Here is a 16,566-nt window from a genome sequence, read left to right on the forward strand (position 1 = left end):
TCAAAATATGTATCTGTTGCCCAAGATATATTTGATGATATTGTAGCCTGTGGTGTCCTATTGCTGAATCAGCTCTTGCAAGAGGCTTGGAAATCTGTTACAAAGCTGGGAAACACACGGCTAATCCATAAAACCTTAAATATATGTAAAGCAATGTGCAAATGACACCTACTAACTGGAAATTGCTGCAGATAAAAGAGATCTGGCAGCTGAATCACAAAAATATTATTCAGAGTAAATACTTACACCAAATTAATAGCCTAGGAACAGTTCCACCACTCAAACAGCCTTCAGAGGTATCAACTGGTTTGAAAGAGTGGGCTGCTGTTAAAATAATAATGAATCCAGCCTTGTCCTTTCTCCTTGGTATCCTCCAGGCTTTCTCTGGTGGGATGTTTTGACTGCTGTGAGGATTTAAAAGAACTTTCTTATCACTGATAAATATCAAAGCTGGTGAGACTGCTGTGTGTGGCAGAGGGTTTGCAATATGAGAATGTTAAATACTGATGCTTTATTGATGCTGTAACAATTTCTGCTACTTCAGCAAAAAATATCCAGGAAGGGTCTGTAGCCCTTTCCCAGAGGGGAGTGGGCACTTAAAATGAATAACTGAGAATGTGGTGTGCTGTTGGCATAATGCATTTGCATACTTGGCTAATGACTATCTACTTGTTTCAGTTTTGGTGAGGCTTGTGTTGTCCTGCAAGTGTGGTGTGGTGTCTTGCTTGGCAGCTCAGGCACTGCTGCCCATGCAGTGTGAGGGAGCTCCTTCCCTCTGGTCAAGCCAAAATTATGTTCTAGATTTTAGGGTGGTGATTTTGGGGCATGGCAGCTTTATGGTCACCAGTCTGCTCCCTGCCTATGCAGTGTTAGGCTTTGCTTCCCTGTTGAAAACAGTGAGGATACAGGGGTGGTGTGAGATTGCTAAAGGTTGCTTTTTGACAGTACAGTGGTGTTACAGGTCTAAGATGTACTTGCAGAGGAATTTATTCTACCTTGTGTACATTAATATCTAGAAAGATCAGCATTGGGTTGAACAAAAGTTGCTCCTACCATTCTGAAGAAAAAGTACCAAGAATGTTACTTTAGGTTGTTTTTTTTAGTTAAGGACTTCTGATGCTGTAATTTCAATAAAATTATCGAAATTATGCTTATTTTGGATCTCTTCCAGTGTTGATAGAGAGGTCATCTGCTGAGCTTGATGCTGCCTAGTCTGGGCTGCTTCTCTGGGAGGTGATTTGCTGAAGGCTGGGTGTCTGCCCTGCAATGCAGGGTGCACTGGGGACATGCCTTCAGTGTGTGATTTCCAAAGCTCTTCTCCCTCCCTCAATAGGGCAGATATTCCTGGGTGGATGCTATTGCTCCATAGGGTGTGGCTCAGGTTTGCAACTTATGGATTGGGTATGAGACATTTAAAAGACTATTAGATAGTGCCTTCTGAATTGCATGCTCATAAACTCTGTGAAAGGCTGCTGGGATCTCACAGATTCATAAGCTGTACATTCCTCAAGCATTTCTTCCATTACGTGGATCCAATGCTCAGCATCTCTAAGGACCAGGTTAGGAGTAAAACTCCAAATTTCTCAGGCTGAAAACCTCATTATAACTATTTGACCTCATTATTTATTGAAGAACACTGTCAGATCTTAAAAAGAAGAAAATAACCTGTGTTATACTTGTCAGAAGCAGGGGGTGATGCATTCTGGCCCATCCATGGGTATGTGTGGCCCAGCTTCTCTCAAGGAGAGCTGAAGAGCCCCGTGGTGTCTCTGGGTGCTGGATTTTGAGCTTGGAGCTGTGCACCAACACCCCCAGGGAGTGGCAGCTCGCTCTTGGATGCACATCTGAAGCGCCGCAAGGGCGCGAGTCGTTCCAGCGGGGGTCTGCTCTAAATTACACGTGGGAAATTGCCTCCAGATAAGTCTGGCTTGGACTCTGGAACGTGGAGAACTCATGTGGTGTGCTAAAGTCTCCTGTTTCTTGCTCAGACCCTGCCTTTTCGCCAGGAGCTGCTATGGCAGTCCCAGGAATACGGATCTTGAGTCTGGCAGGTTTGGGATGGCAAAATCCTCCAGGATCACGTTTTGCACAAAAGCTGCTATCAGCCTCCTGGGCTTATCACCCAACTGGGATACAGGCAGAGGGACCTAAGAGCTGCATCAGATACTTCATTTAGCTGTAGCAAGTTGTCTTTAAGTGGCAGATTCATCTTGATTTTCATACATGCAGGCTGAGATTATGGAAGAGGTAGACATGGTATAGTTGTTCAAACCTCAAAATATGTTTTAAATAATTGATTTCCATGCATCTAAAGTAAAGATCAGTTATTCAAAACACATTTATATTTAAAAAAAAAAAAACAACCAAAACTAAACAGTATGGCAAAACAAATACTTATAAATAATTTAAAACATATTTTGAGGCTTTTAATGTTGCAAAATATGTCTCCCAACAGTGGTAAAACCTCAATAAATATGATTTAACAATTCTTTGTATTTAATACATAATTGTGCTACTGAGTAGAAAAAAATTAAGTTTCATAAAAAGTTTGACAATGTGGTGGAGGAGCTAGAAAAGCCAGCTTTAAACTGACACCTGTTTAGTGAAAGGCATGCACAATTAACAGTAAATGGGAAGAAACTGGTGTTTATTAAGGATTCCTAATTACTCATCCAGTACTGGGTGCAAACAGTGCTTTATAATCTGATAAAGCTGTGTTGGGAGCATTCAGACTTAACATTAGGGAGCTGAGAGGGTGGCCAGACACTATAATCAGCTTTCCAGAGAGGTGATTTGTGTCCCAAGCCTCTCAGTGATGAGGGGTATCTGCACAATGCTCTTCGTGTGTGCTAACTTTTGGTCAGGCACTTTGGCTGGAGGATAGTGGCACATCCATTCCAACTGAGTTTTCTGTATCAAAGGATAAATCTTCAGTGAAGTTCTGCAGGCTGTTGAGATCAAGAAGTGCAAAGTGAAATTTAAAATGTCTGGTGGTATCTAGAGGAGATTTTATCTCAACTGCTGAGGTTGTGACTGGTTGCGTCCCTTTGTCCCTTTGCCCTAGGGAATTTCAGTTCTGTGCCTGAATCTTCCCTAGTGATGCAAACCAAAGGTGAGGTACAGATCTTGTTTTATGATACTAGAAGCAGGCTGGCTGCCCTTCCTTGGGCAGAGCTTCCACTGGCTTTACTGGCTGCTTCCTTGGAATAAAGACAGCAGAGCATGCACCAAAACAACATTGGGCTTCAGTCTCACTTGCAATGTAACCAAGTTACCTGCCTGTAATTCCCCTTCCTTTTGTAAAAGAGCTGTTGTTTGCAATCCACTTGAGATGCTGATGTTCCCTCACTATAGTAAAATCAGTTCTGGCAAAAGCAGAGACAGGCCCAGGAGTTCTGCAGGCTGTAGATTTTGAGCTGGCTCTGACTGTGTGCCCATCACATGCTGTCCCAATGCAGTGGGCTTCTTTGTGAAGGGTTGCTGCTCTCAGTAAGTTGTAGGCTTGCCTGCATGAAGTGTGTTTAATAACTGACTTAGAGTGTGAATGAAGCTGCATTAGCTTTCCTTCATGTCTCTGTGAGGATACTCTTTACCAGGCCACCTTAACAAAGATTGGGCTAATCCACACATCCAAAGTTACTTAGCACATTCATCTGTTCTCTGCCAATCTCATCAATCACCTGTCTCTCTCCTTTCTTTCCTTCAGCCCCCTTATGTAGCAGTGTGGTTACACACTCAGTGTTTCTGAAGTGTCTCAGCCTGCTGTTCCCCAGTCAGGAGTTGAAGGTTTCACGTTGTGCTCTCTGTGAGATGATGGGGGTGCCTATAAACACCTGGAGCTCCTGGGTCTCTGCAGGGAGGAAGTTCAGGCGAGCACCCATCTCCCATTCTATGGAATGCTGTTTCGTGTGCCTTTAGGGAGAGGGGAATGCAGCACAGAGTGCTGTACATGGGTTCTTCCAGCCCTGAATTAGTCTCTTTTATCTGTCTCTGACCACAACAGATGTTGGCAGCCTTTCTATTCCATATCCTCAAGTCAGACTAAGAATATAAGTTCCGCTTAGAGAAGCTGTTAGGGAAAAATTTAACCCTTTCAGGAGGATTTTTACTGTGTTTTTTCTTTAATGCTCTTGACTTAATTTAAAGGGGGTGGGGGAAAGGTCAGCAAATGATTGACATAGTCTTTGGGGTCTCCTCAGATTATATTCTATAAAAGTGCTCATTGGTCTCTGCATTTTCAGTCAACTTCCCTCTTACTGGGGACACAGGGTAAAAAGATCACAGTAAATATTTCTAACACAGTTTGCATAAGAACTTGCAAAAGAATGGTAGCAGTTCTGTAAAAGGCTTGTGAATATAACCTTCAGTATAGACACCAGAGACAGTACTGGCCATCTCTATGGAAAATTAGCCCATCTGACCCTTCTCTAGCAATCAATCAGTTGCATTTATTATGGTATGAAACATCCTTTAAAAAGTCTGAAGTTTACCTTTTCCCTCTAGGTGGAATTAACAAAAGCTTCACATGCCTAGATCCTCTTCAGGATAACCTTGGGCTGTTTGCTTTCATCTAAAAACAAATAGAAGCGAACAAAAATAAATCTATAATTTAAAACAATTGTGCAGGTATTTTATTCCTGTGGTTTACTGGGAAAAAAGCTCATTAGAGTCATAATCAAAAGAAAGCACTCTCTCTCTCTCTATATATATATATATATATATATGTGTGTGTGTGTGTTTATACCATAATAATTTGAGAAGTGCCCGTTATATCTCCAAAGAGCCCTTGCAGGCTGTTCACTGCTGCTCTCCAGGATGACCAGCTGTTGGAAAGACCTTGGCAATGGCAGAACCAAGCCAGCATTCTTCTTCCCTGCCTGACTCGTGCCTCTCACAGAGACCTGTACAGCCTGATGTGTAGCTAGTTACTTGTCTTCAAGAGAGAGGCATGTAAGGATCCAATTTTCCTGACTGACATGGGCTGCAGAAGCATACACAGCTTGCTCATATCCTTTGTGGAGTTGGAAGTGGAGTCACCTTTTTTCTTTTTTCCTTTATTTTGTTTTTTTTCCACCACACAGAGACGCCATCACATATGTTCAGAGGCTGATGAGCTGAAAAGATCTGGGAGCCACATGTGACCAGCAGAGTGAGGATCAGCCTAAAGTTTCAGTGGGAGATGCCTTTTGGGAAAGTTCCCACAGAAATACCATGGTAGAATTTCTGTCCTTGCTCAGCCTGGTTTCATTTATTCTGAGGCTACTTTGCATGTCCCTGGCACCACAAAAATACCATTAATCAGGCATAAGGAACACTTGAGATCCCACCAGTGCTCTCTGGCATCACCAGAAGGGTGCCAAAGGCTTGGCTGTGTCAAGGTGGACCTGGCCCAGCGTGTTTATTGACACAGTGGCTGGTGCTGAGTCACAGTGCCTGCCCCACAGCCAGGAAAAGGAAGGGCTTGTTTTCATTAGGGGACAGAGTACTGGGGTGCAGAACATGCTGAGGGAGGGTCACAGAAGCCTTTTTGGAATGTCAAAGCAGGAACAAGTTGCTGTTGTCCGTGGTAGAGTTGGAAGGTTGATGTTTTCAATAACACAGCACAACAGTTTGTCCTTGAGGTTTGATCTCCCTAGTGTAGGAAGGGGAGTCTGATCCCTCTCCTCTCCCATGAGAACAGAAGTAGAAGGCCTCAGGAGGCTGGGGTGATGCACAAGCAGGAGAGTCCCCAGCTAGATCACTTGAAAAGTGTGGGCATCCCCTTCTTCAGGGCAGGCATGCAGGCCCCCTGCCCTCAGCTTGCCTCCAAATTAGCTGCCCCTTCAGAGAAGGGAGCAACAAAAGCAGACTGGAGGAAATGTAGAGCAAATTTTCTATTTCACCCAGGTTAGGAGTTTTTTATATCCTAGGTAAGTTTGTCATCTAGCTTATAATGGACTTTTTATTTTTAGGTAGACAGTTTGTATGGCAGGAGGAAGTGGTGGTCAGGGTGGCAGTGGGGGTCAGTGCTAAGGGGAGGGCTGCTCTCAAAGGGTTAATTTTGTTCATCTTGTTTGGTGTAGGAGATGGTGCTGTGGAAATGCCAACCTACAGCTGCTGCCTTCCAGCACCCTGCTAGATGTGGGCAGGAGGAGTTGAGAAGATAAGCAAGGGCACTCTGCTCAGTCCTCCTTCCTGATGCTTATAGGATGTAGGATGTCTAGAGTTGAGAGTTTCTGTCTCTGGGGGAACTGAGGGAAAAATCAGATTCCAGTGATTACTTCTGCTCTCTAAGTATTTTATGTGTGAAACTTGTAATCTGGGAAAGGCTGCAAGCTAAGAATTTCAGAGGCAGCCACTCCTACCACTGTGAGACTGCTAAGGCAGAGCTGGTCTCTGCCTCCATGAATTTGTTCCTTTATTGGAGTGTGAGTGACCTCCAGCACCACCTTCCTGGGGGTCCATCACCTGTAGTGCCAGAGCAGCACTAAGGGCTTCTAAGCCATCCTTGTGCTGTGTAGATGATGAGTATCCATTCATTCATTCTCAGGCAGAGGAGGTCTGGGACAGCTGAGTGCTCTATCCACTTTTGAGGAAGTGGGACATGCAGTGGGACTGCCTTCTGCAGCTCTGTGCATCTGGCCTTTTCTTCACTTGATTCTCCTCCAAGCCCCTGCAAATGAAGCTGAGAACATTTTGTGCCTAATGGCTTGCTTTTGCTGTTGGAAAAAAAATGCAAGTTTCAGAGGGGTTGCAGTCAAGACCCTCCTCTGTCCCCCCTGTTTTGTTGCCAACCCAAAAAATCAGCTACTCCTGTAATCTGGGTGCCAGTCAAGTATAAGGGACATATTCTGAAGTGTCTTATTGTGGTGAGGGCTTTGGAGCTTCTCTCAGGAGACTCTTTCTGGGAGCTGTTCTCTCATGCTTAGTTGTTCTCTCATGCTTTAAACAGCAACAAATCCTGCAACTACTATAAAATAATGTTAAAGTATAAAATAATGTTAAATTATTTTAGATCATGCCAGGCCTGTTGGTAAATGTTTTCTAATAATTGATTGTTGGAATGCTTCTTAGTAGCTTGTGGCAGTGAGGTCTTCCTCCTTGCAGGATTATTGGTCTTTTAAGCGGGATCCAACCACTTTCCTCAAAAGAGTGGAATTCTAGATTCAGCTAGGAAACACTTTGAAATTATATTTAACCTAAGGCTGCCAGTGTTACAGAACATGAAGGGATAATATTCTTTCTCTCTTCTGCAAATTCACATGCACATGATTAATTGCATTATTTATCCATGACTAAATACTGTATAAAGCTCTATCTCTATCAATCTCCACTGCAATTCAGAAGTGATATATTTTTAGATGCTATGTATAGTCTCTGCTAAGTGTTGATTTTTCTGTTTCATTAATATGTACTTTTGCATATACATGGAATTCCAATATACTGGAAGTCTAATAAGTATTCCTTTAATGCTTGATAAACCTGCAATATCAATTGAAGAATATGGGCAAAAAATGGGATGTGGGCAAAATGGCACAACTGAGAGCACTACATTGACTTCCTGAACTCTTGCTCCATGTTTGTGGGATGAATTTCATAAAAGGATTCCTAAAAGCATCCAAAGTTGCTTCTACCTGCCCAAGACCATGGAGAAGTCCCATGGACTCCAGGTTTGCTTACACTGCTGTGTGGGACACACATGCTAGAGATTAGCTCTAAATAAGATGGATTGAATTCCAGAAGTGCAGGAGACAGTCTGGGAGACCTAGAATTGGGCTAAGAGTAACACTTAGAGATAGGAAAGGTGTAAAAGACTGAACTAGGTACTCAAAGATCTCTTGTCTCTGTTAGTGCACTCCTCTCTGTGGCCCAGTCCAGTGTAAACCTGGAGTTGATATAATTCTTCCAAATCTAATTTTTCTATTATGCCTTACTAATTAGGGCCAGTCCATTTCTGTGAAGTAGGTTATGGTGTCAGGTAAACAGGCCATCAAGGCTGCTCTCCTCCAGAGGTCTGTGAACCTGGAAAAAAGGCTGGTCTATCATCCAACGGGTAGAGATTGGAACAGTACTCATACAAATCATGTTAAATTCCTTGAGCACTTGTGTAGTGTTGGAGGAACTTGGGTCTGAAGCTGCTGAATGCTTGGTTATCTGCCCACAGGCCTGGAGAATTCTATTAATACTGGTGCATGTTCACTTGAGATTTTGGGTCGTATTGCAATCACACATCATATTGCATCCTCTAAAAAGGCTGTGAGTGGCATGTACAAAATCAGATTTTCTCTTCTCTAGGTTCTTCGGTCTTGGTCTTTTGAACCAACTTTTCTTGTAAAATAGTCCCTAAGTTAAAATCTTACTAACCCCCTCTGGCAGTTTCATGAACTGGCTACTGAGACCTTATGGAAAAAAATCTGCACTAGTTGACTCAGAGCAGGATTATTTTTCTAAAATCATGATCCTCAGTGATATGGGACTTTGAAACAGTCACAGTTTCGTGGACTGTTTCTCTCCTGCATAATATGCCTTTCTTGTCTGCTTATTTCTATTCTGGGATGTGTCTTTATTACAATATATTTTGCCTCAAACGATGACCTCTGTTGCTGTCAAATGTAGCTTTTCTGATATTTGACTTTGAAAGAGTGTTCAAGAATAGGACGTAGAGAATCTACAATCTTCAGCAACATTTGGCCACCTGAATCTGTAGATAGGAATTTCATTCTGCCATGGTCATCTTTTCTCTCATCTCATGCCCTGAACATTGCCTCCATCTTGTCGAAAAAATAGGGGTGGAAGAGAAGAGTGACTCCCCTCTCCTTTTTCGTTGCCATCTGATGTTCTGGCTACAGATGGTGGCTGACTAATGATGAACATCCTGTTCCCTCATGCTGCAGGAAGTCCACACAGGAGAGGCAAGAGCACAGATGCAAGGGCAGCCTGCTGGGCTCTCCACCCTTCAGAATCTGCAAGTTGGCAGCACTGTGCTGAGCTTCCAGAAAGTAGGAATGACAGAAGAGATTTCCATGTAACTCCTGATGCTTTGTGGGTAATTGGAATGGTGATGCACCTGACTGTTTTTAAAATAATTGCTGCAGTTTTCTGAAGTAGCCCATTTTAACACATGGTCTGAAAATTTTATGGGTTTTTTGGAGAAAAGTAGGTCTCTCGTGACAATATCTCTACTCAAATGTGATTATTCTACTGAACAAATGTGAGTAAAAATACAGTGGATATTCAAAGCAACACAATTCTTCAACCTGGAGAAGAAATCCCTGCAGATTTCAACCCCAAGTACTGCTGTGCCTTGTCTGGGTGGATGGAATAAAGAAATAAGGAGGCTCTGAAATGCTAAGCTCAGCTGCAGCAAACTCACCAGCTTTTGCCTGAGAAGATACTGCTTCTGGAGCTGTACAGTGAGCATGAGCTCTTTAGTCTCCCTTGAGACAGGAAAGCTCTGAACTTTCCAGATAAATCCATACTTTAATCCAGTCCTGAAGTAATTGAAAGGGCCCCGAGCAGAACTTGAAGTTGTCTGGGCTGCATATGCTGAGCTCATCTTCACTCTTTCTGTCTGGACACCTTGGAAGTCTGTGTGTCCAGTTTCAGGAATACTGATCCTCAGAAGTGATGGAGCCTTTATGCTTAGGTGCTGTCAGAAAAGGTGCACAATGATTGTGTTCCTCCTAGCACGGGGGTTGCTCATTAACTGGTTACCAGTTAGCATTATTTAATGTATAGGAAAAGATACTAAATTTGCAGGCTAAAAGATACCAAATTTGCTCTGTTTTAATGCTCCACAGATTGCAGTGTTTGGCATAATAAACTTCATGTGGTAAATTACACTTTGGTTTCTTTTCACTTGTTTTGCTTTTGCAATTGCATTAATGAAGTCTCCAAAACTTACCTGTAAATTTTAAGAAAAAGAACCCAAGTACCTAGCTGAGACATTGTAGCCTGAGTGATTGCTTCTTTCTCCTACCTGCCCCTCTACTACAAATGCCTGATGTTGAAAAAGAAAAAAAATTTAAGGATAAACTGAAACTAGTTTTAGGAAGCTATATGTCACAAGCAGGTAGATCTAAAAATAGGGTATGTCTGCTATTAGTGATAGCTTTTCTAAGCCACCCAAAGCAGGCTAAGAACTCCTTAGGGCTTCAAGGAGCAAGATGATGGATGTTAAAGTACCATCATTTTTAGGCATTTTTCAAAATAAGTGGCTATTTTTCTTGCCATTTGGTGCTACAGAGCTGTATTAATGGTAACTAATGCAGTGCAGGTTTAGACAAAAAGTAGTCACAACAAAGCAATTTTCAAAGTCTCTCCAACATTATGTGATACTGTAAATAAATAGGAACACACGATCACATGACCTGATTCATCGGCATGACTGTGGGGTACTCATGCTGCCTTCAAGTAGCATATAATTTAAAATAATTTAAAGAAAAAGGTTTTCCAGTGTCCATTCTCAAGTATTCTGTATTTGCTGCCTTTCAGTGTTTTGCTAGATATTGTGCAGGTTTTACAAGTCCAGTCTTTCTGGCCAAGTTCATCAAGAGTCAGACATTTTACAAGTATCGGGTGGTTTCTGATCCTTCTGATATATTAATCTTACTCAAGGTCACAGGGGAACCATTGTTTCCATGCCTTGGGAAAAAGCTGTAAACCTTATAATAGGATTGCTTTATAAAGTACTTGCAGCTGTTGATTTTTATCCAACCCCCTTTTCTTCTGTTTTTTGACACTTTCTTCAAAAGGTTAGTAATTTTCAAGAAACATCATAGTTCTACAATATATTTAGCTTGTGAGGTTAAATTTGACAATCTTAACTTCAAGTAAGTTAAGATTCACTCCTTTCCCTACAAAGAGGAAAAATAGAAGACTGATTGAAAGAAATGTTCAAGGCAAAAATTTGCAAATAAGATTGTTGAGAAATAGTGCCATTATTGATTTAGAAAATACAGCTATTAAACAGTGAAACAATTATCACTGTGGGGCAGCTATTCTGTGAGAATTGCAAAAATGAGGATGAGGGTCCACACTCAGGGGAGGGAAGGAGAGCAAAGACAGAGGATGTTCAGTTGTGAGTCAGGAGAATAATGACACTTCAGCATGTCTAATTGTCTAATGCTGCAGCGTGTATAAACTAGGGCAAGCTGTACATTATAAAAATTAAAAGCAAGCCAACTTTTTCTCTGAGCTCTGCTCTACTGCAGAGGAGTTGGGTTTGATGGGAGTTGTGTTTTCTGCCTTGCTTGCTGCCTGCTCTCTCAATGTGGAAGTGGGGATGTCATTCAGCCAGTTTTGAAAGATGCAGTTTCAGCAGCGCGGCATTGCTGTTAAAATGATGTCTTTGAATTATCCCCAACAATCCCTCTGCCTTGCCCTCAGAGATCTAAGCTGGCAAGTGCTCAGCACTGCTCTAAGCCATGTCTTTGAGACTGAGAGTCTTCCTTGTGACCTTCCAAGCTGGCCTGTGGAGTGCTGCATGCAGGATGCACTAAAGAGAACAGGAGTTGTGCTGGAGCAGGGAGGCTTTGCATCCTCTGGCTTCAGGCTCTGGAATTGTGTTGGCTAGAAGCTTCATCTCCCTTGTAGTGGATGCAGGGACAGACTCAGAGAGTCTAAAATAGAGGCCTATCTCTCACAAATTTTTTTGAGTTTTGAATTACATCATCTGGAACAACCCTCCTGAATATGTTAAGACCTGGAAAACTCCTGTTTGTGAAAGTACTGGAAGAGATGGAAGCTGGGACTGAGAAAAATAATGGAAGCTAGTAAAGTGTAAAAGATTGCAGATGTCAAGGAATAGTTAGCTTGGGAACTTCTGTTTTCCCTGGGTCACAATATTCTGCCCTCCAAACTCACCATGCTATATCACAAATACTGTTCCTCTGTTGCCTCCATGGGTGTTTATGTCTGTTAATCATTACTGCCTGCTTTTTCCTTTGAATCTATCTTTTAATCATCTTGTTAAAGATCTTAATTTAATCTGTATATTGTATTTGGTAGTAAAAGCTGTCTAATGAAGAAGAGAAACTGAACTGATTTTCCTGCAGTGGGAAGGGCCTGGTGGACTGGGTCATTCAGAGTCTAGCTCTGTTTTAAGCTTTTCCTAGATTAGGGTGCTGTCAGCTGCTCTTGTGGTATGCTAGTGAGCCTCATGCAATTCAAGGACTGAAACTATTTTGGCTCCAGTCTTAGCAAATAGTATTTAATTATTTTCCATTGTCACTTAAACCTGTGCAAAAATTAATGTAAATTAACAGGTTACATAATGTGAGAGGAAATTACTTAGTATAGCATCTACTTATGGAACAGAAAAAAAGAAGCAATTTGGCAGCATAACTTTAACTGGTGCTGAAGCATGGAAGCAGTAGTGTTTCCATATAGGCAGCCATCCTCACACAAAATGTTAAAATATCATGTAAAGAGTTTAATCTCTCAAAAGCCAAAGTCAAGTTCAGATTTTGGGTACCCTGCTGAAAACTAAGTGGTTGCTGCCCATGTATCACTATAAAAACCAATAACTTGGAGAGATAGGAACGTGGACACTGTAGAGGGATTGGCAAGATCCTTATGCTTGATCAAGGATTAAAGCACTACCTCTGCTCCTAGCTGCAACAGAACTGAGTTTATCTGTGTTTCGAATCTTTATAGTGTCAGGCTCTTTTTGGTTCTCTTTGGGACTGGATGGGTGAATGGGAAAATGCTGAAACCTATGAGAAGGCCTTAACCCAAGGGGTTGCCTGGTTCAGGCTGAAGGCTCACCAGACAGAAGTTAAACCATCAAATTGGAGAGTATTTCTCAGAAATAAGCAGATTTCTGAACTGCTGGAAGTTGTTCTGTGAGGAGTTGAAGGTCACAGGTCAGATCCTTCATCAGCTTTCCCTGCAACAAGCTTTCAAAGGTGAGAGCCAGCACTTTGCAAAAGGCCAACATAAACATCTTCTTTCATATAATGCTGGCAGGTGTCTGTGTGTGCAGATGTATGCTTGTGTCTCCAATTACTGAAAAACCTTCCAGGGTCAGAGTAGAAATAAAGCCACAAATCTGTATTTTTAAACAGCTTGATGTAAACCCATGGATCTCAGCACAGGTTTACTTTGGAGAGTTTGAAAACCTCATACAGATTTGGGTTTTGTCTATAACACATCTCTAGTCAAGTTCAGTGTGCTCATGCCTTTTAGTAGTTATGCAAGAAAATACCCAGAGACAGATTTCTGTAATTAAAATCCTGATTACTGAGTAGATCAGCATGTGATGAGGCAAGAAATGGTGGCTAATATCTGATGCTATCTTGCAAAAAAAGAGAGCCCTAAGCTTGAATTTGTTTAATGCTCATTTGGCTTCCCATATACAAAGATAATGATCATCTTTTGACAAGGACAGCTGTGATAATGGGTGAGTGCAGGAGCATTGCTTGCACTGGTTTGTGTTGCCAAGCATGACACTTAAAAGCAGGCAAAGGCATTTGTTCTAAGCCTTTCAAGGAGCTTTTTCAGAGTCCAGCTTCACCTTCTCACTTCTGTGGCACGAGGTGCTCACAGAGCTGAGCAGGAGGGACCCAGCATCACCACCTGGCTGCAGGCAGCTCCTGTGCTGCTGCTGTAGCTGGCAGTGGTTTCAGTACAAATTTGGGAAAATGTTGAACTATGTGTTTGACTTCTGGAACAAGGGACAGGATTTAATGACCCAAAAAGCCATCTGAGAACAAGATACACTCGTATGTAGTCAGCGTTTCTCGTGAATTGGAGGCTTCGCAAAGACGACGACCAAAATTATTTTATTCCCTCTGAAATTTCAGTGCTTCTGAAAATCACATCCACAGAGAGCTGCAGCTAGACACTGACAAAGAATCCTTGCCTTTAATTAAATTGTAAGTATTTCTGGGTAGTGATTACAGTTATTTTAATTATTTCTTCTAAGTGCAATACTACTGGCTCACCCTGGATCTTTTCAAAATACATCTCTCTACCTAGAAGGACAAATTGTGTGCTCTGATCAGTGTGAATTCATGTGATTTGGAGATGCTGTAGTTAACAGGGATTAGTGTTTCTATGATTTTAAAGATTTGGCTGTCATCTTCCATTTACTTTTAAATCTCACTTTTCTTCTTTTTATCCTGAGGGTATTACAGAAAGAGTTTCTTGCTAAATTTATCTTGGAGTTATGAAACTGAGAAGAGAAAATTAAAGAGGTCTCATAGTTCCCACAAAAGGTATAGAGATTATTCAAGCTTTATTGGGAGGGAAAAAAAAAAGACAAGGGAAGAATGAAGCAGATAAATAATTCTATCCATGCAGAGCAAGAGGGCATCCCATCTTAGAGAATATTGTACAGAGTGGAAAAAATCACCCTGGTGCCTGTGGGGTGGTGGGCATGACTTGCTGGAGCTCCCTGCTGAGCAGTCCCCAGGTCATGCTTATCTATTCCCCAACTTTATCTAACTTGCCCCAACTTTAGAACTGTGCAAATCCCTTCCTGTCACATGATCAAGGGGATCTGCTCCTGCTCCTTGAACAGGATGACAGCAGTGCTCAAATGAGGAGCACATGTGGTGCCATATAATGGAACAAGTTCTTCTGTGAGAGGTTGCCTGATCTGAATTGCCTGACAGTCCTTACAGTCTCTGCCTAAGGAATGATTGAGGTGGGACCAGGGAATATCTGTAATTGGGTAGTACCTCTGGTCACATCATAAGGGATGTGTCCTGCTGTAGACCCCATAAATATGATGGCCAGTGTGTATCAACAAATTATCCACTTTGAATATAGCTTTGCCACTAAATTCAGTATTAATGTTAATGCTGAATTAATTTTATTATTTCCTCCATTGAGAGAAAAATTGCAGTGTAAATTTACAAATGCAAAGTAAAAATCATTGCAAGAAACCAACCTCTGTGGAATGCCACAAGTCACTGCTTTCCACTTGGACCTTGAGCCATTGATCACAACTGCCACACAGCCAATTTCTTATCTGTTGGGTGGTCCATCTGTTAAATCCATGTGTCTCCAGTTTAGTGACAAGGATATCTTGTGGGCCAGTGACAAAATTTTAACATCTATTTAACACCTGAGGTAGTAATTCCCTGACATGAGGAACTGGAAATTCCAAGAGCTGGTTACAGGTAATGCAAGTACCACAAGGCACCATGAAACATAGTGGATGAAGCTAAGTTACCTAGAGAGAGAAAGAAGGGGTTTCTTCAGAGAAAAGACTTGCTGTGGACAGGTCCTATTTCAGTTTGTATTAGCTCCTCTACTATCCTGTGAAGTGGTGATTCAGTGAGTATGGTGTTGTCTCTGAGGATTGGCCACCAGTATTAATTCCTGTCATTTTTTTCTTTGTGTCTAAAATTAAAGTCATTTTTAAGTGCTTTGCTGGGTGACAATTCCTATAATCACTTGTTCTTGTATGTTTCAAAATTAGTGTATCGGTGTTTTCTTCCTGGTATTTTTGTACTTCCCAAGGGGTCTTTTAAAGTGCTTCTCAGAGGTTGTCTAATTCTCTCTGTGTCATAATCCCCAAACCATTTATTTATGAAAAGAAATGTCATCCTAGCTTTTAACACTTCCATATGTAGCCTGCCTGTAAAATAGCTGAACAGAAATCAAATACTACTTCTCACTTATGCAAAGTTTGTTTCTCATTAGAGCATTTCAAAAAGACATCTATTATGATAATAATTTTAGCTATTCATATCAACTTACTCTCAAAATTTGTGCTTCACCTCTTTCAAAGACTTGCTGAAATCTTTCTTCTAACCCTCCTCCAACTCTCATCTTTACTTCTTTTGATTTCTTTATAGTTTGGTGGGGTTTTTTGGTTTTTTTTCTTACCTTGCAAACCTTAACTGGTTCTGCCTTCTCATTTAGTTTCTTCCTCCTCCTCTATTTCCAATACAGATAATTCTTTGTCCTTGGAGCTTTGAGTGGTCCCATGTGAACACTCATCCGTTGTTACTGCAGCTTTGCTGACATGAGTGTTGCAGTGTGCAAAACAGGAGAGTCAGCAATGCTTGGACCTTGATTATGAGAAGACCCTCCCCCTGCTACTTAAAGCCTCCCTTGCAAACACTGGAGGGGAGGGGAACACATGGTGGAGCTGATATATTAATACACATACAATAACACCAATTGCCTGCAGGAGGAAAAAACCCTGAACACCTAACTTGAGAACAAAATTAATTTAAAAATGTAGGTCATATGCTAATACAGCTCCCAGTGTAACCTGTGTAGCACCACCAAGCAGAACACAGGAACTGATTGTGCCTTGCTTTTCTTGCTTGTTCTTTTTGCCACTTTCTGCATGTTTACAACTAAATTAGCTGTCAGACTCAATGGCCACATTAAAGAGAGGATTTTTTTCATCTAATGATCAATAACAAAATGCTTTGCATAATTCTTATGGGTGGGTAGAGAATATTCCTCCTTCATTAATGGTGAGCGAAGAGAGACAAGTAAGGATTTCTCCCACGATCCCAGTGATCCTGGTGTGCAGGCTGTGTTATGCTGCTGCCCCACTTGCCCAGTGCTCTGCAGCAGCTGTGCCCAGATGTTCTGGCCAGAGGGACTGATGAGCTGTGA

At 41.7% G+C, this 16,566-nt stretch overlaps 1 long non-coding RNA gene across 1 annotated transcript; it reads right to left on the reverse strand.

Moving 5' to 3' along the window:
• Nucleotides 1-2,601: 2,601 nt before the first annotated feature.
• On the reverse strand, nucleotides 2,602-16,005 carry LOC127059554 (uncharacterized). Its single transcript, XR_007777499.1, has 3 exons — nucleotides 15,820-16,005; nucleotides 4,491-4,570; nucleotides 2,602-2,948 (listed from the first exon to the last, which is right to left on the reverse strand). It is a non-coding gene; the product is annotated as an uncharacterized LOC127059554 (long non-coding RNA).
• Nucleotides 16,006-16,566: the final 561 nt, after the last annotated feature.

Source organism: Serinus canaria, chromosome 4 (assembly GCF_022539315.1).
Source record: "Serinus canaria isolate serCan28SL12 chromosome 4, serCan2020, whole genome shotgun sequence".
In the NCBI taxonomy this organism is placed as follows: Eukaryota; Metazoa; Chordata; class Aves; order Passeriformes; family Fringillidae; genus Serinus; species Serinus canaria.